Genomic DNA, 23,695 nt, shown 5'->3' on the forward strand with positions numbered 1-23,695 from the left:
AGGCTTGGAGGGCACAAAAAGTGTGATGCGTGTGTGGCTTGGCTCTTTAAGAGACATGCTTGTTGTGGTTTCCTCCCCAGATGTGTGGGAACTAACTGGAACCTTCGCCTTGCCTTGCCTGCAAGTCCGAGTGGCGATGTTGAGTTGCTGTTCTGTTGTTCATAAATAAATACAATGATTGTGACTCTTGCTGCTTCCTGGTATCAGACTTGTCACAAATTTCCTCACACAGCAAGCAGGGCCAGCCTGCCCACGGGGCAGACTTGAAGCAGCTGCCTCAGGTGGCAAAGATCATGAGATCTCGCTGGAGACCCCTGCCCATGACACCAGGAAGTGAGACTTCGGCAGGGGAGGTGAAGGCAGTGCTGAGGGATACTTTTCCATTTCTCCTCAGGCAGTGAAACAGGACGGACTGCCCCGGACAGTGAGTCCCCTTCCCAGACCCACAAAATACTATACCATCCATCCAGGAAAAGGCTTATTAAACAGAGAACACATCTTAATGCAACTCTCCCCAAATCTCAATTAATCATGATGCAAACCTTTATCAATCACACGTATAAGGTAAAGGTAAAGGACCCCTGACAGTTAAGTCCAGTTGCGAACGACTCTGAGGTTGCAGGGCTCATCTCGCTTTACTGGCCGAGGGAGCTGACGTTTGTCCACAAAGTTTTTCCGGGTCATGTGGCCAGCATGACTAAGCCACTTCTGGAGAAACCAGAGCAACACATGAAAACGCTGTTTATCTTCCTGCCGGAGCGGTACCTATTTATCTACTTGTACTTTGATGTGCTTTCGAACTGCTAGATTGGCGGGAGCTGGGACCAAACAACAGGAGCTCACCCCGTCATGGGGATTTGAACCGCCGACCTTCCGATCGGCAAGCCCAAGGCTCAGTGGTTTACACCACAGCACCACCCGCGTATATCACATATTAAACATGGTTGTTTTTCACTGCAAAAGTATAACTCTGTAAATGTCTCATTACAAAACCACCCGCACTATAACTGTAGATGCCTTTATGCGCATAAATATCCCCAAAGAAATAACCGGTAACAAATATAGTCTGTTGGTGTATATAAAATATGGAAGAAATTAAAAAAGATGAAGGCACTAAAGACAGTGTTATTACGAACTTAAGTCCCAGACACTTTTTAATGGGTATCAACAACAACTTATTGCAACACTGGGAAAACTCTGCCATGATGATCAACAATGCAAGTTTTCTAGTAGTGAGGTAGCAGCTGTTATGAATGGCTCTGATCTCTGTGGAGCAAAATAAAATAAAACAAAAATATGAAAAGGAAAACCATTCTTTCCAGATGAACTGGGGGATGCTGTAGTTAAACGGTAAAGCCAGCATGGAAGATGTAGTCCATGCAAATAAATGAAAATAATTTCTGCTCTCCCCCTTTTCACTCTCTTTCTCTTTCCTCTCATCACAAAATGCCTGCCCCTTCAAGTCCCTTGTGGAAGATATGAGGGTATGAGTGTTTTCTCTTTTCTCTCCTCCCTCCCAGCCCATTTGCTGTACCCCGTCTCTCCTCATCAAATGTAGCCGAGTTTCTCTACATCTCATGTCTCCTCAGGCAACACGTTACAGTCAAAATTATCTTATTTGTCTGACATTCTCTCTTGCTCTCTCTCTCTCTCCCTCCACATTCCATTCATTTTTCTCCTCCCTAACCTTGATTCTCATTACATCCACACAAAGTCTCTTCAGCTTTGCATTTGACTCTTTGCTACGATTCTTTACCTATGTAGTCAATCTTCAGCTGCTTCTGCCTTCCCCAGAAGCCTTAATTTTTCACTCCATGAGCCATACTGCCCAAAGTTTCATTTGTGTGGGAAAACCCTGGAGACATGGGATGTATCTTAGCAAGCTCCAAAAATATTGTTACACGCCACCCTAATCTCCCCAGCAGTGTGAAATTCCAAGAATTCCAGGTGATTATCCAGAGATAAAGAACTACACAACTTTTAGAAGACACCTGAGGGCAGTCCTGTACCAGGAAGTTTTTAATGTTTGACATTTTATTATCTTTTTATATGTGTTGGAAGCCACCCAGGGTGGCTGAGGTAACCCAGCCAGATGAGTGGGGATATTATTATTATTATTATTATTATTATTATTATTATTGACCATTTCCAGACCAAGCTTATAAGCGTATGCTAAATATGCGTGAACTGTAGCCTATGATACGGTGAAGTGAAGTTGTAAAGGAGCAGTTGCATTTCACAGGCATGGAAATTAATAAATCTGAACAGGAAAGGTCAATTAAAAGCAACTGGGGGAAATAACAGGAGAGGAAATATTAGCAATATCATTGTGGGAAGCTGCTGCAGACCACCAAACTGGGCAGAAGACTTGGTCAACACCTTTGTAGATGAGATTATCAATTTTTCAAAGAGGAGAGACATCAGAATAATGGGAGACTTCAGCTACCCTGATATATGTTGGAAGCCAAAATTCTGCTAAGAATGAAAAGTCTAATAAATTCTTGAGTCACCCTGGCTGACAATTTTATCTTCCAGAAGATGAGGGATCATACTGGAATTTGAGATAGCAGAGAAAGAGAAAGCTTGCCATAGACAGATGTACATCTTGGGCTTTAGGAACAAATTCACAGAAATACTGTGCGAAATCCCATGGGTAGAAATACGCAAAGAGAAGGGGTTTTTTTTTTCATTTATTTAATAAATTTGTAGACCACTGTTCAAGAAAAAAAAAATTCCTGAAGCATTAAAGCAATGTATCTCTCATTGCAGTGTTAAAATTTGCCTACCATTGTCCTCTGGTTTAGAAATCGGGGGGGGGGGGGGGGAGAGAAGACTTAAAAGCTTAGCTTCAGCTCAGAACCCCTCCATAACCTGTTGCAGTTCTGATGAAAGGTTCAATGAAAGCACACAGATAAAAAGAAAACACACACACACAAAGTGCATGGCCAAAAGGGATAATAATGGCAGATGAGCCCAGGAGAATGCTGCCAATCGATTTCTTTCACATCTCCTTCCAGCTATTCTTCAAATAAGTTGAAGAACTATAGAAAATGAAGTTGTATCAGTTCGTTGGTTTATGTGGCTATTATGGCTGATAGTCGAATTCCAATGAATGTCAAGAAAGTTGCCTTGCCATTGCTGAGCCAATAGCCCACCTCCATTGCATTTCAAGAGAAAACAGTAGATATTGGCATTTTTTCCCTTCCTTTTTTAACGCAAAGATTCTTCCTTTACCTATACAACAAGAAAGGTAAAGGTAAAGGTACCCCTGACCGCTCGGTCCAGTCACGGATGACTCCAGAGTTGCACACACATCTTGCTCTATAGGCCAAGGGAGTCGGCGTTTGTCCGCAGACAGCTTCCAGGTCATGTGGCCAGCATGACTAAGCCACTTCTAGCAAGCCAGAGCAGTACATGGAAACACCATTTACCTTCCCGCTGGAGTGGTACCTATTTATCTACTTGCACTATGACGTGCTTTCGAACTGCTAGGTGGGCAGGAGTTGGGACTGAGCAACAGGAGCTCACCCCGTCATGGGGATTCGAACCGCTGACCTTCTGATCGGCAAGCCCTAGAAATACCAAAAAACTCCAGAAATACTTAAAAAGGTAAAGGGACCCCTGACCATTAGGTCCAGTCATGACCGACTCTGGGGTTGCATCGCTCATCTCGCTTTATTGGCTGAGAGAGCCGGCGTACAGCTTCTGGGTCATGTGGCCAACATGACTAAGCCGCTTCTGGCAAACCAGAGCAGCGCATGGAAACACACGCTGTTTACCTTCCCACCAGAGCCGTACCTATTTATCTACTCGCACTTTGACGTGCTTTCGAACTGCTAAGTTGGCAGGATGTGCTGGTCCTGGGGGCTAACCGAGAGGCGAGGTCCGAGTCCGGTCTCAGGTCAAGGTATGGAGGCTGTCTGTCAAAGCTGTAGCTGGGTCCAAGGCAGAGAGTCGGGTGCGGTCAGGAACTCTGGCAGAAGAGCAGGACAAGGTGCAGACAGGAGCAGGCTAGCAACAACGTTGCTCCCGCAACCTGGGACTGGGTTGGCTGGCTTTTATCTGCCCCAAGGCATAGGGCAGTCCCGGTCCACAGGTTACTCACCTCTCCTGGCCTGGAGGTGAGCACTCCTCCTGCGAGAACTTAGTTCCCTCCGCCTCTCTGCCCTGAGCCTCTGCAGCTCAGGAGAGGATGGAGGGTTATCGGACCCAGAGGTAACCTCACCTTCCCCTGACGGCGCTGAGAGTGGAGCACCTGCAGGCAATGGGTCCTCGATCACCTCCAGAGCCAGAGCAGATTCAGCTGGTGTCTGCTCCTGAGGATCCGGCACAGGTGAGGGCCCTTTAGGTTCAAGCCCCTGCCCCAGCTCAGCCGGCTCTGGAGGCGGGGAATCCTGTGTAGGCTGGGATTTCTCAGGTTCAGCCTCTGAATCCGATTCCCAGGCCATCAGACAGGAGCTGGGACCGAGCAACAGGAGCTCACCCCGTCGTGGGGATTCGAACCACTGACCTTCTGATCGGCAAGCCCTAGGAATACCAAAAAAATCCCAGGAATACTTACCCATGTCTAAAATGCATTCAATTCATTTTTAATTTCTATGCCTGCCTCCCTGCAATAAGTCATGGTTAATTGTGATACCCAAACACAGCCAGTATCTAATGATTCCTTGCTGTGATTCCTGCATTGCGGGGGTTGGTCTAGATGATCCTAGGGGTCCCTTTCAACTTTAGACTTTTATGATTCAAGCATTGTATGACTAGTAGCAAATGATGATAAAGCCGCAAAGCTGCCCACGGTTACCTGCACCCCCATAACAAATTAACTGTTCTTTCCAAGGCTACAGTGTGCACTCCAGTCTTCACTAATGGAGCTCTTACCATTGAATCAAATTCCTATAAGCCTCCTAATGTCTCATCTAATTTCTAATTTGTAACTGCAACTATTACAGGCAAGGAAATAACCCCTGTAAATAGCTATTAATAAAGCATCAAATTAGGCTCTGGTACATCTCGCACAAGAACTCCCTGAGCCTAGCAAAGTTCCAGGCACCGCTGACGACAGAAATGGCCTATTTCAAAGACAAGTAGCCTAGGAGAAAAAGAAAGAAAAAATACTGCTTGGCCTTCGTATGTTTGTAATGTAGCCAGCACACACTGTTCTTGGCTGCAAAACTTAATTCCTGTTAACAGATTTGAAAACAGGAACGCTTCTCCTGTCTCTTGTGGGGTGTCCAAGCCTACGCCGAGGTTCACGAACAGTCATCCTCTCTTGGCTCAAATGCGTCCGTAGCCTCAGAAGGCTTGAACAGGCCTGGAGACGGCATTGCCTTTCTCTTGCTGCTTCTAATTGACATTTCCAGGTCATGAATGAGGCATACCAGTGGGGCACTGAGAGGAAAACTGTCGCTCCAGGGGTGCTCCTGCAAAGATAAAAGTGTGTCAGTAAGAGCCAAGGCCCAAAGAAGGGAATTAGAGCACCTAGCGTAAATGAATAAATAAATCCATAGCCTTAAGAGCCCGGAACACTTTCCTGTTTTCCCGGCACTTTAACAACTGCATACAAGTAGAAATTCCATTACATCTCCACACTGTGAAAAGCTGTACAGATTCATCTGCCTAGTGATGTATATACTAAGGATATGAAACGTAGAGGATACATTATCCATGTTATCAGCTATTCGTTTCATAATGTTGAACGTTCCTTATAATATAGCAAGGTTTGTAATTTTTCAGTAATGAGGAAAAGCTAAATTAACTGAAAAGTATGTTTTAATCAATAATCATGTGTTCCTGAATCCTGACTTTCGATGAAATGAAGTGAAATGAAAGAGCTTAGCAGTTAATGTTTCATATTAGCAATATATGCTACTGAAAAATAGGCTGTAAGACATGAACACACAAGGAATGTTGTGACAAATCATTTATTTAATCATTTCAAATTACATAGAACAGTATTGTCATATATCTATATCATTTTGATGAAATTAACCCCCAAAGGAAGATATTTAATAAGCAAAGGAAGATGGTCCTCTTAATTGCCATTCCTCAGGAAAAATTGACTTATATTTATGCAACTACAGTAATACTAATGCGGCACTTAAGGATAGCTTTTGTAAGATTGTATCTCATAGTATCCATGCACCAGTGAAGTCGAGTAAAATATTTCTAGATATGAGAAAGCTCATTAATAGAAGTTTGGCTTTAAGAAATATGGTAGTCAATGTATGTGTAAAATTACAGCTATTATACATACAGATTTAGGTATAGAAAATATCATTAACACTGAAATCCTGTGCATGTCTGTTAAATATATGCTTAATATGCATAAAATGTAATGTTTGCACTGAAGTGAAAAAAAAGCTTATGTAACAGTTTGCATTTGCGAAGCAGAGAATTTGCATTAAGTGAGAGGTTTCACTCTAGCTAAATGCGGAAGGCTGGTGTTTTTCCATTTCAGTCTTCAGGTTCATTGATTATGCACCCCAGAAACCCACGCTGCAAGTCTCTCACAACAGGAGAGGGAACCTGACCTCACAGCAATTTTTGTCAAGGGATGGCCAGTAGCAGCAGCGTGGTAGTAGCATGTAAGCTCCACAATGTGAACACGTTTAGGATCTCTCACTGAGACCAGAGAGGGGAAAATTTACTGAACTGCATAATTTCTGGGTAACAGGAAGAAACATCATCATTTTTTGTTATTTTTTGTTTTTGGTCAATGGCTTAACATATTAAGGTTCCTAAACAAATCCTGTAAACATTTTCTAATTGATATACATTTAAAGCACATTCAAAACAAATTCCCTCCTCCTAGAATTCTGGGCACTACAATATAGTTTACCCTTACTGAGTTACAATTTCCAGCAACCCTTAATAAGCTACCATGCCCAGAATTCTTTGAGGCGGGAAATTTGCTTTGAAGGTACGGTGTGTATAGCAGTCTGAATTTCTAAACGGTTGTTTCTAAAACTGGGAGGTTTTAAAAAGGGAGGAACACTGGCCAGCAAATTTATGTGTTATTTTGTTCAAGGTAACAATTGTAAAATCAGGTACTCTATACATATTATGTTCCCATCAGAAATTGCCTTGCACCCTTGCTTCTTGAAAGTCACTTGGCGTGAATTCTGAAAGATGCTTTAATTTAATTCATATTCATTTTCTTTTTTTTCAGCTGAGCCTGTGCATTCTTCAAAAGGCATAATTCAAGCACGATCAGACACATTGCAAAGCAGCTAGTGAAATAATGGCACACTAATCACGACATTGTTTTCTTCTGCGCAGAAGCCCACCAGCTTTACCGCAATGGGCAAATGCGGCACTGCGCTATCAAATGATTATATGCTAACAAGAAGACTAATTTAAGGGTATGCAAATGTCAGAGAACAGCATTTAAAGCAGGTTGGGAAGCTGCGAAACCCATCCTGCTGTTTTCACGCTCCTGCTGAACGACTGGCTGTGCCATGGGGTGTGGGCCTGAAGCATACATTTATCCGGTTTAGCTATTTTAAGGTCTCTCGAGTTAATGTTGTGCTCACGTTATTGTTTTAAATGGCTCGGTGCGAAAAGGTACGCTGAAGCTGATCGAGCAGTTATGTTAACATAACAAGGCCAGGGCCGTTTGATGGCACGGTCTCTGAATTCATGTTTGCTGTGACTGTGGGAAAGGCCAGCTTAAAAAATGATAATGTCTGCAAGGCAATTTGGTAGCCTAGGTGATCTCGAAGGCAGGCCTAAGGCAGGCTGGAATTAAGCAGATAACATCAACTTTGGTTCGCATCTACACCTCCATTATAACCCATAATTCATTAAACAAGCTGCCAGTCAGCACTGGTACAAAACCATATATCAGGGACAAGTTATTTACTCAGTATAATGAGGCATCTGCTGAGGCGAATGAGACTCTCAGCCTGCCTTCACACTTCGCCACCTTTACCTTGTAGCAAAGCAGTATGAAATGACCCTAACGTAATGCAGACGTTCATGGCAGGTGCGCCCCTGCTATAGCTACGCCAATAAAATTCCCAATTATCTCACTGAGGGCTGAGCTTGAGTGTGGCCTGCAGAAGTGGTTCCTGGGGAAATTTATGTGCTGTGCCCTTAAAATATAGGTTTGTCAGCTCAGCATACTCGCTTGATGCTTCATAACTCCATCGTGGCACTTTCCGAACTGCTCTTCATGCATGGGATGTTAATAACATGTTCCTAAATGTCTTGGGAGAGAGGGGGTGGGCAGGAGGGAATTTTTCACTCAGTCTACTCACCTACTCCCTTTCCTCTCCTTTCCCTGTGAACATATAGGCCACTAAAAGAAATTTAAAAGCAAGCAAGTACAAAAAATCATGAAGGTACCGCCGAAATAGAACTCAAAATCAACAACACATGTTCTGCTGCTTATAGCCAAGCAACAAATGTCTTCCCACCCCATCACCCAATCAAGGTGCATATCACCATACAGTGGTACCTCAGGTTAAGTACTTAATTCTTTCCAGAGGTCTGTTCTTAACCTGAAACTGTTCTTAACCTGAAGCACCACTTTAGCTTAATGGGGCCTCCCGCTGCCACCGCACCGCGGGAGCACGATTTCTGTTCTCATCCTGAAGCAAAGTTCTTAACCTGAAGCACTATTTCTGGGATAGCGGAGTCTGTAACCTGAAGCATATGTAACCTTAAGCGTATGTAACCTGAGGTACCACTGTATTTATTAATCCAATTTCTTACCTCCCATTTACCATAAGGTCCCAGGTTAAGGTGTATGTTATCATCAGGGCTATTTTTCAGATGGAACTCACTGGAAACCTGGAAATCTTTCAGATGGGTGCCATTGCCACTATAAGAAAACAAGCGAGGCATTCATGGTGAGTTCCAGCAGCTCTTTTTCTAGAAAAATAGCACTGACTATTACCATCTGTATTAATCTGATTTCTTACCGCCCTTCACCATAAGACCCTGGGCAGGTTACAGCAATTAAAAAAAATATAAGACTAAAAATGGTTTGAAAGATAGTCAAGACTAGAGTGCATACTAAAATATGTATCTATATCTCGGTATTAATACTCAAGGCTACTCAGTTATTTTGGCACCTAATGCAGAAAAGCCCATAAGCACACATCTCACTCATTCCTGTCTCTGGCAGTACAAAACAACAACAACAACAACAACAACAACAACAACAACAACAACAGTTGTTGGCATCTGTCTGTCTCAAGTGCTCCTTCAGAGGTGAAGTCAAACTGCTATGTTAGCAGCACATAGTGACCTCCCTGAGCTGCAAGCCTGGGCAGTGTAATGACAACAACCATGGCAATAATAATAATAATAATAATAATAACAACAACAGTGGTACCTCAGGTTAAGTACTTAATTAATTCTGGAGGTCTGTTCTTAACCTGAAACTGTTCTTAACCTGAATCACCACTTTAGCTAATGGGACCTCCCGCTGCCGCAGCACCACGGGAACACAAATTCTGTTCTCATCCTGAAGCAAAGTTCTTAACCTGAAGCACTATTTCTGGGTTAGCAGAGTCTGTAACCTGAAGCATATGTAACCTGAAGCGTATGTAACCTGAGGTACCACTGTATCAGAAATAATATCAATTTCCCTCCCTGAATCAGCTGTCTAAGGCAGCCACCTCACTTTGCCTAATGCCATGGTCAGCCCTGTGAAAGTCATGGGGATTTCCAATGACAGAGCTCCCTCATTGCGTCTAGGTTGGCCTTGTTGTGCAGCCATCCAACTGCCTGCTGTGACAGCAACTGAGAATCATTGCTTGCCCATTGTTCTTCCCTAAGATTGCCCCCCTGAATGGGAATGACAGTGATAAAGGATTTTGATAGCACTTCAGAGCGTCCAAGGTGCTTCATGTGATATATTATCTCAATAATCCTTATGACGACTCTATAAGGTGAAGAGCTGGTGTAGCATACTGACTCGGGCTGTCATCTTATACACAAGTACGTGAGAGTAAGTCCACTTGAACTCAGTGAAACACTTCTGTCCTGAGTAGACACACATAAAACTGTGGCTTAAGGACTGAGCTGTGAATCTAGAAATCCCCAGTTCACATCTTGCCTCTGACCTGTGCTTACTGAGTGCTGTTAGGCAAGCCACTTTCTCGCTTAGTTTCCATCATTTCCCATCTTCAAAGTTCAGGGTCAGGGCAGCCAGTGAAAAAGAGCCCCCAGGCTTCTGCAGTTTTAATAGTTGTATAGGAGAGAGGATTTCAGAAGGTCTAGCTCATTGTCCAAGTTACACCTCATGAAATATTCTCTTCCCTTACGGGGGACAGTGGTGTGGCATGGGTTGCCAGTGCCCAGGGCTGCATGGAGAGTGGTGGGTGGGTTGGAGGGAAATGGGTGGAGTCGGCATCCGTGTCACCCAGTAAATCTCAGCCACAGAGATAAGAAAACATGAGTCATTCTGTTGTCTGGAGAGGTCACTTCCTGGTTCACATGGAGAAGCTGCTTTCAGTGGAGCCCATCAACAACAGAAGCACATGGCTGTATTGAGGCAGCAATGGGTGTTGAAATTTTGTGCCCCTAACAATTTTGTGCCTGAGGTAACCTCCCCTGGCTCCCCCCAATGCTACACCACTGAATGGGGGATAAGTATTGTATTGTATTGTATTGTATTGTATTGTATTGTATTGTATTGTATTGTATTGTATTGTTCTACCAACCTTCCATTCCATAATCTGAAGCATCCAAAAATATATTGTGTATAGTATACTTTAGTGCATAGTAAAGTAACGTATAAATAAATGTTTGCCATGTTGTTATCCTGCTCATTTGGACCTGTGAATCTGTTCTTCCACTTAAAATTGTACTTAATAAATTGTGAAATTGCTTAAAATTTTATTAATGTGAACTGGGGTAAATATATATACCATATCTATATTTTCAAGTTATATGGATCAGATTCTCAAAAGGGCTCTTTGGTCTCTGGCAGTGACATAAACAGTTTGAGCGAGGTATGTGTGTTTAAACAAAAGAATGCTTTACCAATGTCTCATTGAAGTCTTTGCAAACTTAGGAAGGATTCAGACATAGGTTTAGTGCAGACATCACATAACACTGCCTGTCTCTGAAGAATTGTTGTTGTTTAGTCATTTAGTCATGTCCGACTCTTCGTGACCCCATGGACCAGAGCACGCCAGGCCCTCCTGTCTTCCACTGCCTCCCGCAGTTTGGTCAGACTCATGTTTGTAGCTTCGAGAACACTGTCCAACCATCTCGTCCTCTGTCGTCCCCTTCTCCTTGTGCCCTCCATCTTTCCCAACATCAGGGTATTTTCCAAGGAGTCTTCTCTTCTCATGAGGTGGCCAAAGTATTGGAGCCTCAGTTTTACGATCTGTCCTTCCAGTGAGCACTCAGGGCCGATTTCCTTAAGAATGGATACGTTTGATCTTCTTGCAGTCCATGGGACTCTCAAGAGTCTCCTCCAGCACCATAATTCAAAAGCATCCATTCTTCGGCGATCAGCCTTCTTGATGGTCCAGCTCTCACTTCCATACATCACTACTGGGAAAACCATGGCTTTAACTATACGGATCTTTGTTGGCAAGGTGATGTCTCTGCTTTTTAAGACACTATCTAGGTTTGCCATCGCCTTTCTCCCAAGGAGCAGGCGTCTCTGAAGAATAGTTTAAGGTATTGGACATGGGTTATGGGATCATGCATTCCTTATCCCCATCTGCAACTTACTGCAGATAAGGTTTCTGCCAATACTGTGATAACCCTTGTTTAATGCTTGCAAGGCAATTTGAAACAGAATAATAAAATACTCTGCAAGAACTATAGTCAAGTGGTTAAGACTGGAGGCATTTTTTTCCTGAAAGGCAAGGCTTTTGGAGAGGAGATGCATGATCCCATGGTTCGTTTGACCATGATTAAAAGATGGGCTGTGTTGTATCCTTAGTCAGTTCTCAAGTTTGTTTTTCCTCAGATGTTTTTCCCTGGAGGCCCTGGTAGAAAGAAGGAGCGAGGAAGAAAGAAGTCAGAAAGAAAGGAGCAGAGGGAAGAGAATGGTGAAAAGGCTATAAAAAAGTGTATGGGATTTCCCACCCCACCCCGCTTGCTTGTGGAGGCACAAAGCCTTTCCTACTCCCAGGAGGGAAGGGGTTGTGAGTGGGAGACAATTCCTGCATCATGCAGGGGGTGCTCCGCCCCCTGCTTCAACTCCAGGGCTGGCGCCACGCCCCTCCCCAGTTGGGCACCCAATAGGGAAGCTCGACAGGGGCGTGCTCAAACGCAGCCGCGCCAGCCATCCCCACCATTGCACACACATTTTCTTCAAGTCAGCTAGGAGTCATCGCAGGCAAGAGCTCAGCCACAAGGTTTGGAGTCAGGGGTGCTTGTGTGTGTGGAGGCTGTCTGGTTCCTGGCTTGCCTTTTTAAATTTAGGAGGCTTGCGTGTGCTCATTGCTTTACTGCTTTTAAAAACCTAGGCACCCAGGTTTGCCTTGCTGTGTCCTCTTTTCTGTGTAAAAACCTACATTTAACCTTCTATTTTCCCCCACTCCTGGTGCTGGATTTGTTTGGGCGGTCTAAGTGCTAATTACCTTTCTTAAGCTGCAGCTTGTTCCCTTGCCCAGCACGTGGTCTCTCCACCTCTCCACCCCCAGCGAGGTCAGAGTGTGAATGCCTTCTATCTCCCTTGTCTCCTCACTTTCCTTCCCCTGCCTCTGCCTTGGTGGCTGTGCGTTTTATTTTAATTTTGGCCAGGGTGCTTGTATGTTTTTCCCTCTATTGCCCTTGCCCGTCTGATTGCGTGGCTGGTCTGGGTGACTGAGTGGGTTAGCCTTACATTTTAATTTGTTGGCCAGGGTGCTTGTACGTTTTTCCCCTCCATTGTCCTGGCCTGTTCCTCTCTAATTTTAAGTCGTGTGTGTGTGTGTGTGCTGGCAGCATGTGTTTGTGTCTGCCGTTTGTTGATTTATTACTCTTCTAGCGTGGGTTTAATTTACCCTGCCATCCCTTCCATTGGTACCACTTAAATCAGGAGCCCCCTGTGAAATTTTAAGGGATGCCGGGGCTTAGAATAGACTGTGTGCTTAAACCTCACCCTCTTACTTTATCTAAGCCACACACACACCCCTTCGCTTGGCGTTTGGGGGAAGAAATAAGGCAGGGCTTGGGGCGGACAATTCAGGCACAACACTGTTTTATATTTTATTCTCACTAAGGAGGTCATATTAGAAAAGACTTATGTCTTATTGTGCTTTTAATTCTGTTGGGAGCCACCCAGAGTGGCTGGGGAAACCCAGCCCGATGGGTGGGGTATAAATACTACTAGTATTATTATTATAGTTATATTATTATTATTGTTGTTGTTATTATTATTTTCTTCTTCTTCTTCTTCTTCTTCTTCTTCTTCTTCTTCTTCTTCTTCCCAGGAATAAGACAAAGCCATGTTGTGTCCACATCAGCCCACAATATATTTTTCCCTGTACAGAATAGATGTGAAAAGGATTGATGGTGTACAAAAATTCACACTGGTTTTCAAAGGTGATCTCTACAGGTTTCCTTCCATGGAGAAATAATACATAATTTGGAACCAGTCTTCAGATTCACTCACAACTATGCTGCTTCCGGTCAGATCACTAGAAAGGTTGTAAATTACTGAGGTGACATCATTTCTACCATTTTTAATAAGGAGAAGACTGATCTTAGCAAGGGGAGTGGTTCTACTGGGGGATTCCAATTGTGAATGGTTCTCAGTTGTCTCTCTTAAAACGACTTGTAATTAGTTAAAGCATGGATGAAGAACTGGATGGACCAGTTATACTGGCCTTTATTTATCTAGACCTAATTTCTCCACCACAGCTAAGGAGAAGTGTAAATCTCAGATGCAAACCCACCATAGGCAAGAAATTAGAAATTTTGAGGACTGTTGCACACAGTCAAATTTTACACACAGCCCTCCAGAAACTTATCTACCACAGCAGGGGCGTAACTAGAAATTCATTCTCAACGTGGTAAGATTTGTTAGTTCACATCTAGGGGCTGCTCAAAGCCTCCCTATGTGATCTGACTGTCAAATTTCCTTAGAGTCGGAAAGCAAGCCCAGTAGATGCATGATTGCAGAAGAATCTGGCACCAGGGTGTCTCATATTATTATAATTACAATGTGTATTGTATCAGGAACCCCATACTACATTTTATATTGCTTCTGTTTTCCTTCAGCATCACTTCTATTTTCCTGCTCGTGTTCCAATTCTCTTTGACTTTCTCATCTCCCCTCAACAACATTTCTCTTTACAATCATTCTTGCGAGTCTCCCCTCCCGCTCCACCAATCCCACTTGTGTTAATTCTTAAGTGGAAATCCTACACAGGCAGAACAATCCTATCCTGATTCGGTGGAACAACTGCTTACACCTACAGCCCTGCTGACTCCGGAATCAGGGCAGGAAAGCGACTTGGAAGATAATGCAGATAATTTTTTTCTTCCCAATGACTTAAATGAGAGGGAAACAGTTATATCAGGTATGGGGCCAATTTTGTGGACATACTGAGGGAACAAGAGGACTTTGGATCCTGCAGGCCCACGGGTGAGCTTGACATACCTTCCCCCTCAGAACACTCTCTTTTTACCACGGCCACAACCAATGAACCCTCTAGGTAACTGGAGCTTTCCAACAGACCCTCCAAGTGTCCCTATTTTCCAGGAACAGTCCCGGATTTACAGAAGCCATCTCAGTTTCTGGTTTGATCCTGGAAAGTTCCGCTTTTCCTTAGGGCATCCCTTTTTTAACTGGAGAAAGGTTGGAGGGTATGGAGTTATGCAACCCAACCCCCAAGTCAAAGAGACAAGTAAGTATACGACCTTTAGAGGACATCTGAAGGCAGCCCTTTATAGGGTAGTTTTTTAATGTTTAATGTTTTATTATGTTTTTATATATGTTGAAAACCATCCAGAGTGGCTGGGGCAAACTAGGAAGATGGGTGGGATATAAATAATAAAATGATGGTGGTGGTGATGATGATGATGGAATAGAACGTCCCTATTTTCATCAGAGAATTGTTGGAGGGTATGGCTTTCCATTGGTATACCAGAGTCTTCTGAGAAGGTAAGTGGCATTCTGACTGTATACTTCCCTCTGCAGCCCAATACAATTGCACTCAGATAACTGGGGCTGCTTCCAGACAACCGGTTTATTAAGCATTCGTCTTGATCTGTTTTCATGGAGGTCAAACAATTAATTCAAAGTATTTAGTGGCACATCTACACGGAGTGTGTGTGTGTGTGTGTGTGTGTGTTGGCTAGTAATACATTTGTTGCAGTCAAAATAGTTTTCTCAGTGAATCCTATAGTCAGTTGTCCAGGTCAATAGATTCTGGTACAGAACATACTGCAACGGTCTAGCCTTCCTGTAGGTTGGCTATAGCTTGGAAGCTTACAATAATCTCTACTTCTGGTAGACCTTCACCTTGGTATTGGATGTTAGCATCACATTCTCTCATACCCTTCTGGAGAGGCGAGCCATTGCGGTAGCTGCCTTGCCAATATGCTTGTCCAGCATCGATGGAGAGGTTGCTGGTAATGGTTGAACCCAAGTAGACAATATCATCTACCACCTCAAGCATGTGGTCACCACTACTAATGCGTGGAGTGCTGGCAATGTCCTGACCCAGGATGCTGGTCTTTGTCAGGCTGATGGTAAGGCCAAACTCCTTGCAGGCTTGTGTAAAATGGTTGGTGAGTCTTTGTTGAACTTCCTCAGAGTGTGCTCTCAAGGCTGCATCATCTGCAAACAACATCTCTCAGATAAGACCTTCCTGTTCCCATTTTCCCTGGAATTCAATCCCTGCAAGTCACATGGCACGTATAGTAATACCTCCATGCTACTTTCTGTTCCCCAGTATCTGCTGCCTGAGGCAACCATATCACTCCATCTAATGCTAGGGCTGGCCTTGCCTCCATCTGAACACATCTCTTAAGAACGAGACTTTGTTGCTGTTGCTTTCGCCTAGTTTCTCATGCATTTTCCATTTTTCTCCTTCAGACAGCCTCTGTCTTCCTCGCACTTAATTATTCTAGTCCCCATGGCTGAATAATAGTTTGAATCTAATACTCTCGCAGAGTGCAGGGCTTCAGAAAGCTATCTCGCCCTTCCTTCCCCCTCATTCTTTGTTATTGGACAGAAAATGTCCAGTGCCCTCATCAAGGAGTGTTTTCTGTTCCTCCCACCTAGCAGGTGGGAGATGGTAACTTTGAAAGCAATGGGAATAACTCCAAAAAATGACATTAAACAAAAGATTGTGTTCATAGAAAGGGGATGATTGGGAGCAGAGAGAGTCTACTCTGGCGGATGGAAGTGTTGCCAGGGTAACAGAGCAGCTTTCATTCAAACCTTTCCTTCCTCCATCTCTCCAGCTTTAGAACTTTCTACTAGTTATGCTGCATGTTGTGTTGCACTTGTTGCTTCTCTCCTGAAGGAAAAAAAAGGTTTTTTTATTATTTTTAACTGGCAAAAAATGTGGCTGAAATCAACGGAGACTGCAAAAGAACAACAACTCCCAAAACCATACTGGCAGAGTTTTTTCTGTCTCCAGAATCTGAAACTGGCACAAGAGCCCCTTATAGATATTCTGAGCAATGACAAGGAATGTTTCAAGAGGGTGCACATTGCAGAAATGTGCTCTGCCCTCACCTTAAATGCATTTGAAGGGTTCCCATACTCCGGTGGAGATCCCAATGTGCCTATTAGCAGTTAGGACCTCTTCCAACATTTAAATGATGCACATAAGTTGGGTGGAGCCTGTTGCCATCATTTCGATGCTCCCTTGTTCACATTTGCTGTATCTAGTTAGAAGAGCATACATAAGGGGCAGAGTTGAGCATAAGGGGAGTCTGTGTCATCAGGTGATCTTGTGAAACTATGAACATGTGGTAAATTTCCTAACACTTTTATGTTTAGAGCATAATACAGTAAATAAGAGGAAATCCAGTGCATGTATAGGCTCTTTTTTCTGATATTCTCTTTGTAAGAAACAAGTAATCATCTCAAGATGATAAGTAAATATTGGTCTGCTTTGACATCAGTTACAATTACTTGTTAGTGTCCAAGGTGGGATGTGGGTGGCGCTGTGGGTTAAACCACAGAGCCTAGGGCTTGCCAATCAGAAGGTCGGTGGTTTGAATCCCCGCGACGGGGTGAACTCCCGTTGCTCAGTCCCTGCTCCTGCCAACCTAGCAGTTTGAAAGCACATCAAAATGCAAGTAGATAAATAGGTACCGCTCCAGAGGGAAGGTAAATGGCGTTTCCGTGCCCTGCTCTGGTTCGCCAGAAGCGACTTAGTCATGTTGGCCACATGACCCGGAAGCTGTACGCCGGCTCCCTCGGCCAATAAAGTGAGGTGAGCACCGCAACCCCAGAGTCGTCCATGACTGGACCTAATGGTCAGGGGTTCCTTTACCTTTAGGGGTGTCCAAGAATTATGCAGAAAATGGAAACAGGAGCAGAAATTTCCAATGTTCGCTTATTCATCCCCAGAATGGAAAACAGTATTTGATGTTGCTGCTGTTTTCAGTTTGCAAATGATACATATTTGACTCCATTACAGGGACCATGTGACGCACCACCATTTTAGGTGAAGCTGAATGTAGGACGTGCAGAACCTCCGAGTGTCTCTATTTTCCCCGGACAGTCCTGGATTTACAGAAGCAGTCTCGGTTTCCGATTTGATCCCAGGATGTCCTGCTTTTTCTTAGGACATCCCTTTTTTCAATGGAGAAATGTTGGAGGGTATGAAGTTTTGAAGACTTCTGAAGGCAGCCCTGTATATGGAAGTTGTTGGTCCCCCCCCCCCAAGTTTAATGCTTTGCTATGTTTTTATGTATGTTGGAAGCTGCCCAGAGTGGCTGGGGCAACCCAGTCAGATGGGTGGGGTATAAGTAATAAAATTGTTGTTGTTGTTGTTGCTGCTGCTGCGGCTGCTGTTTTCATCGGAGAAATGTTGGAGGGTATGGAAGTGGCACCTGATCTCTTAGAATCAAAATATGGCCTCGGTCCAGTATACGTGAAGGAGCGTCTCCACCCCCATCATTCTGCCCAGACACTGAGGTCCAGCACCGAGGGCCTTCTGGTGGTTCCCTCACTGCGAGAAGCAAAGCTACAGGGAACCAGGCAGAGGGCCTTCTCGGTAGTGGTGCCCGCCCTGTGGAATGCCCTCCCACCAGATGTCAAAGAGAAAAACAACTACCAGACCTTTAGAAAGGGAAGCTTTTAATGTTTAATAGGTTATTGTATTTTAATATTCTGTTGGAAGCCGCCCAGAGTGGCCAGGGAAACCCAGCCAGATGGGCGGGGTATAAATAATAAATTATTATTATTATTATTATTATTATTATTATTATTATTATTTAAATGGATTCTGGGATAGGGGTCCAAAGGTTGCTACTCTTCTGGAAAATGCTGAGGAACGATATTGCTCTGTGGAACTTCCTGCAGCAAGAATTAGTTTTCATTAGAAAACTAAGGGCTTTAAGGTGATGCTGAACATAGGAGATGACACCTGAGTTGTGACTGTGTTACATTACAATCTGTTCTATTTACAGTGGTATCTTGGGTTACATACGCTTCAGGTTACAGACTCCGCTAACCCAGAAATACTGCTTCAGGTTAAGAACTTTGCTTCAGGATGAGAACAGAAATCGTGCTCCGGCAGCGTGGCGGCAGCAGGAGGACCCATTAGCTAAAGGGGTGCTTCAGGTTAAGAACAGTTTCAGGTTAAGAATGGACCTCCGGAACGAATTAAGTACGTAACCAGAGGTACCACTGTATACTCATTTCAAATGGGCATCTAGCCCATTCACTCTACTTCTAGTAAGAACAGTGAGTGAAGAATTCCACGCTTTAATTGCAACCATTTCTGTCTGTTCTAATGTGACTTTCTCCTTCCAAGGGCAAGAAAGATTGCTGATACGGCTGTCTCATATTTAATGAAACACACAGAGAGATTGTATTTACCTTTTTTTTTTTTTTTTGTCTTCCTTATCCTCATACATTTTTAAAATCGTACAACACCTGAATTTGAATTCTGTGATAATTCTCAATGTGAAAGTGTAGCTTGAAGCGATGGATACATTGACAGGGTCTCCTCCAAACCTCACTACGTGTGAGCAAGCTGACTTTGTAATCTGTTTTATTAAGTTTTCCGGACAGAGGAATCTGTTCCTGGGATGTGGCGATTTGCCAAGGAGGCAGGCTGCTCCTTAAGAACAAATCTGCAACTTTTGTGACGATGGCATGCTATGAACTCTGCGCCACCTATTCTGCACTGTAACCTAATTTGCTTTAATCGAAAACATGGGCAAAAAAACCCCCCAACACTTTGTATTTCTAAGTACCTTGCAAGATAGGAGCGGTTCAGGCATTCAACCTGCACTTTTCAGGTAATTGATGTTTAAATGAGAATCAAGAGAGGGTAACTGCATGGAAGAAGAGTGCTTCTCTTTATAAATTAGGCAAAACAGGGAAACAATGAACAGTGGCTCTTTTATCTCCTATATTCCAATAGGCAAATTCATTCTCCAGTGTAGATTTGTATGCAGGGAAAGCAACATCACTGGTGAACTAAAGCAGGAGTGGAGAACCTTAGCCTTCCAGTGCTTGCTATGTAGCCCTTGGTCTCGCTCCAGGCCGCACCCATGAAACATCCTTTCACTGGTTCTGCTCTACTTCTCAAGGGCAAGTGCTTTTGCCTGGCTGGACTTTGTCCTCAAATATATTGGAAACCATCAGTAGGAGATTTGAGGTGAGATGTCATCCGTGTAGGATGTTACCCAGATATCTCTCTGAATAACATCTGAATGGGACGAGGCTCTGCAAGCCCTGGGCTGGTGCCTATCTTCAGTGGTGGGCTGGATGACAGCCAATCAGCTTACTCTGAATTCTTGCAAAATGGAAGTGCTGTGGGTGGGTGGTTCTTGAATCTGGATAATTGGTCAATTGCCTGCTTTGGATGAGATCATACTCCCCCTGAAGGGGCGGGTACATGGTATGGGGGTTGCTCCTGGTCCCATCTCCATTCCTAGAGGCCCAGGTGACCTCAGTGGGTTGTTTTTGTTGTTTAGTCGTTTAGTCGTGCCCGGCTCTTCGTGACCCCATGGACCAGAGCACACCAGGCACTCCTGTCTTCCACTGCCTCCCGCAGTTTGGTCAAACACATGTTAGTAGCTTCAAGAACACTGTCCAACCATCTTGTCCTCTGTCGTCTCCTTCTCCTTGTGCCCTCAATCTTTCCCAACATCAGGTTCTTTTCCAGGGAGTCTTCTCTTCTCATGAGGTGGCCAAAGTAGTACAAGTAGTGGGTACAACTGCCTTTTACCAGCTTCAAGCAAACATTACAAACTTCCCAGAATAGGTCTGCTTCCAGATGCCTTCTAAATGTCAGATAGTTGTTTATTTCCTTGACATCTAATGGGAGGGTGTTCCACAGGGCAGGTGCCACTACTGAGAAGAACCTCTGCCTGGTTCCCTGTAATCTCACTTATCGTGGTGAGGGAACCGCCAGAAGGCCCTTGGAGCTGGACCTCAGTATCCGGGCTGAATGATAGGGGTGGAGACGCTCCTTCAGGTATACTGGGCTGAGGCTGTTTAGGGCTTTAAAAGTTAGCACCAACACTTTGAGTTGTGCTCGGAAATGTCATGCCATCACCTGTATGCAGCCAGCAGAATCTTGCCTCTGAGGGAATGTGGCCCTTGTACAGTCCCTGTATCAAAAAACAAACAAACCCAAGCTTTCAACAGCCTTGGGGGAATTACAAGGATTGCAGAAGGACCAAACAAACAAAGCCCCTTTAGGAAAGAGCTGTTCTCAAAGCAGCCCAATGACAAGTGGGCATACTGTCAGGAGCTCGTCCTACACACGAGTAGGACCCTGGCAGAGACACATGCCCGACTGGCATGTTCTCTCCCTCCTGGTCGTTCATTCAGGAGCTTCAAAAGCTTTCTTCTGCCCGAACGTCATAGCGACTGATGCCAACAGACACCGGCACACTTAGGGATCCACAGAGTGTTCGCAGTTTGCGTAACAGTCCTCAGTAACTCAGCATTTCGGCTAATCTACTTTATGTATATAAACACACACGGAGCACTGCAACATGGCTCCCTCTCTCTCTAGCATCAGACAGCAAAGAGAAAGAACAAAGGACAATAGTCCCACTTCACAGAACACAATAACACAAACATCCTGTCTCCGTCACTTCCCACTCTGTGGAGTCAAAACATACACCGTAATAGACAAAAATCCCATGACTGCAATCATGGAGCAGGAATTCTAACACATACCAGGGCCGTACTGTTGGTATATGTTGCCACAGTTACTTTTAATGCATTGGCCTTCGTCTAATTCAATTAGCTTTTAATTCATTCTGCTGAGTTCTGTGGCTGTAATGTTGTGTTTAATTGTACTGATTGATATTTTATTGTTCAATGTAAGCCACCCTGGAATATGTGTATGTGTTAAAAGGGCAGAACAGAAGTGGCAAGGAAATAAATGCCTTGGCCTGCTAAACTCCCTCTGAAATCAGGGGGTTCTATCCTACCACCAGTTAGCAACCTCCTGAAGGACAAAATCTGCAATGACATTCTTGAGCTAACTCCTGCTTGTCTTTCCCCCTCTTTGTGTGAAAATGTTATCTTTCCCCGGTTTTCCCACCCTCTTGCTGCCTTTAACAGAGGAAGTCAAGTGAACTCAGCCATTCATACAAAGTGTCACTTTTTCCATGCAAAATGTGCAGATGGAGGGAAAGGAGCATAATGTACCAAGCAGAAAAGAAAAGCCTGCTGTTATCTACCCAGATTCACAGCTTCCAGGGGCCCTGACCTCGTACGGATCAGAGGAGCAAGCTGGTCGTGAAAGTTAGGGCTACCTAAATTGCTTTCGTTAATAGTACAAATCACTCTTCTCCTTGTGAAACTTGTAACAAGCTTCAAAGTACATTCAAAGGTATGCTGAGCCCTTGCAAATTCTTGGGTCCCATACTGCTGACAAAAAAAGGTGGAACTCAATGCCTTAGTGACTGTGATTGAGAGGGAACAGGTGGACATCTAGAATTGCCTAGCTATATCGGCAAGCCCAAGAGACTCAGTGGTCTAGACCACAGCGCCACCCAGTTCCCTATTTTTACCTTATGTAAACATAACTGTATGGTGGCACACCATGCTTATGTCAGAAGGTTGGCGGTTCAAATCCCTGCGATGGGGTGAGCTGTTGCTCTGTCCCAGCTCCTGCCAACCTAGCAGTTCGAAAGCATAGCAGTGCAAGTAGATAAATAGGTACTGCTGCGACGGGAAGGTAAACAGTGTTTCCATGCGCTCTGGTTTCCGTAATGGTGTTCCATTGTGCCAGAAGTGGTTTAATCATGCTGGCCACATGACCCGGAAAGCTGTCTGTGGACAAAAGCCAACTTCCTCGGCCTGAAAGCAGGATGAGTGCCACAACCCCATAGTTGCCTTTGACTGGAGTTAACCATCGAGTTAACCAACCAACCAACCATCCATCCAGGAGTCATTTACCTTTTACCATGTTTAAATATCCACTACATGGTTACAAGCAAAGGTGTTGTCGTGGATAGTATGTTGGATGTGAAACAGGGAGGGTTGAGTTGAAATCCTTGCTCCATCAGGAACCTCACTTAGCGAATTTGGACAAGGCCCCAAGTCTCAACATAATGCACAGACTTCCTTTAAGGATACCATCCTTAAAGCCATTGTAGTACCCTCCACATGTGGGCTTCCAACATCTGTTGAGGCAATTGAGCATGGCCAGTAGTGAGGGATGATGGGTGTTGTCATCTAGCGACATCTAGACTGCACCACATTGTCTACCTCTGAGCTGAACACCTTAGAGACTGCTTGAGATATAATAGTATTGTGGTAAATATCTGTACCAAGTAAAATTAGTTGTGTGTCATGCCAGGTACACAACCAGTAAAATGTTGTATAGAAAAGTGACTGAGGCAAAACAGTTCAGATGCTTCATCTATAGCCCTCTTCACAGCTTGAGCTGGACTGAGAAGCAAATCTGTGAAAAAGCTTGCATTCAGTCCAACTGTATTGTTTTGATGGATTCATTTACAATATCACTTTCAAAATCATTGAGCTTACTCAACCCTGTCCCCAGAACCTTCTGCCATTGATTCATATTGAACTTCTTAATATATGTTATTCATTATTCTTAGAATTAAACAGAGGTTTGAGTTGCTCTCTTAACCAATTTCCTGAACAGGTCCACACCTACTTAGGTTCAGCGATACTGCAATATTGGATAGTCCCAGATCATTTGCTCGGCCCAGGTGAAAAGCAAACATGATTGAGGTGAACATTTTCTCAGAGAAAAACTGTGATAGCACGCTACATCGAGAAGCAGCCAGTTAGCACAATCCTGGAAAGTGTTTGTTTGCTAATGCGTTCAAGGAACTTGCACCTTGTCATCTTACTAAAGGGAGCTGCTTTCACCAAAGCTCCCATTTGTGACAACCGCTAATTGTGTGAATGGCATCTTGTCTAGTCCGGTCCCGTCTTGGTTCTTGGGCCTGTGAATTTCAGCATGGTAGTTTCAGTCTCAGTCCCTTCAAATTATTTCCTGGCACACTTTAGTGTTCCATCAACTCAACGTCATCGTATTTCACCGTGTTTTAGTCAGCAGTTTATCCAATCTGTTCCATAAAATGCTTGTAAGAAATGCACAAA

At 44.1% G+C, this 23,695-nt stretch overlaps 1 long non-coding RNA gene across 1 annotated transcript in view; it reads left to right on the forward strand.

The window, feature by feature from the left end:
• Positions 1-23,695, forward strand: part of LOC307226059 — a 116,738-nt gene that overhangs the window by 34,463 nt on the left and 58,580 nt on the right. Inside the window, exon 2 of the long non-coding RNA XR_013843303.1 lies at positions 3,257-3,279. This is a non-coding gene — a long non-coding RNA (uncharacterized lncRNA). The remainder of the gene's footprint in view (positions 1-3,256; positions 3,280-23,695) is intronic.

This window comes from Podarcis cretensis (assembly GCF_951804945.1).
Source record: "Podarcis cretensis genome assembly, chromosome: 10".
Classification (NCBI taxonomy): domain Eukaryota; kingdom Metazoa; phylum Chordata; class Lepidosauria; order Squamata; family Lacertidae; genus Podarcis; species Podarcis cretensis.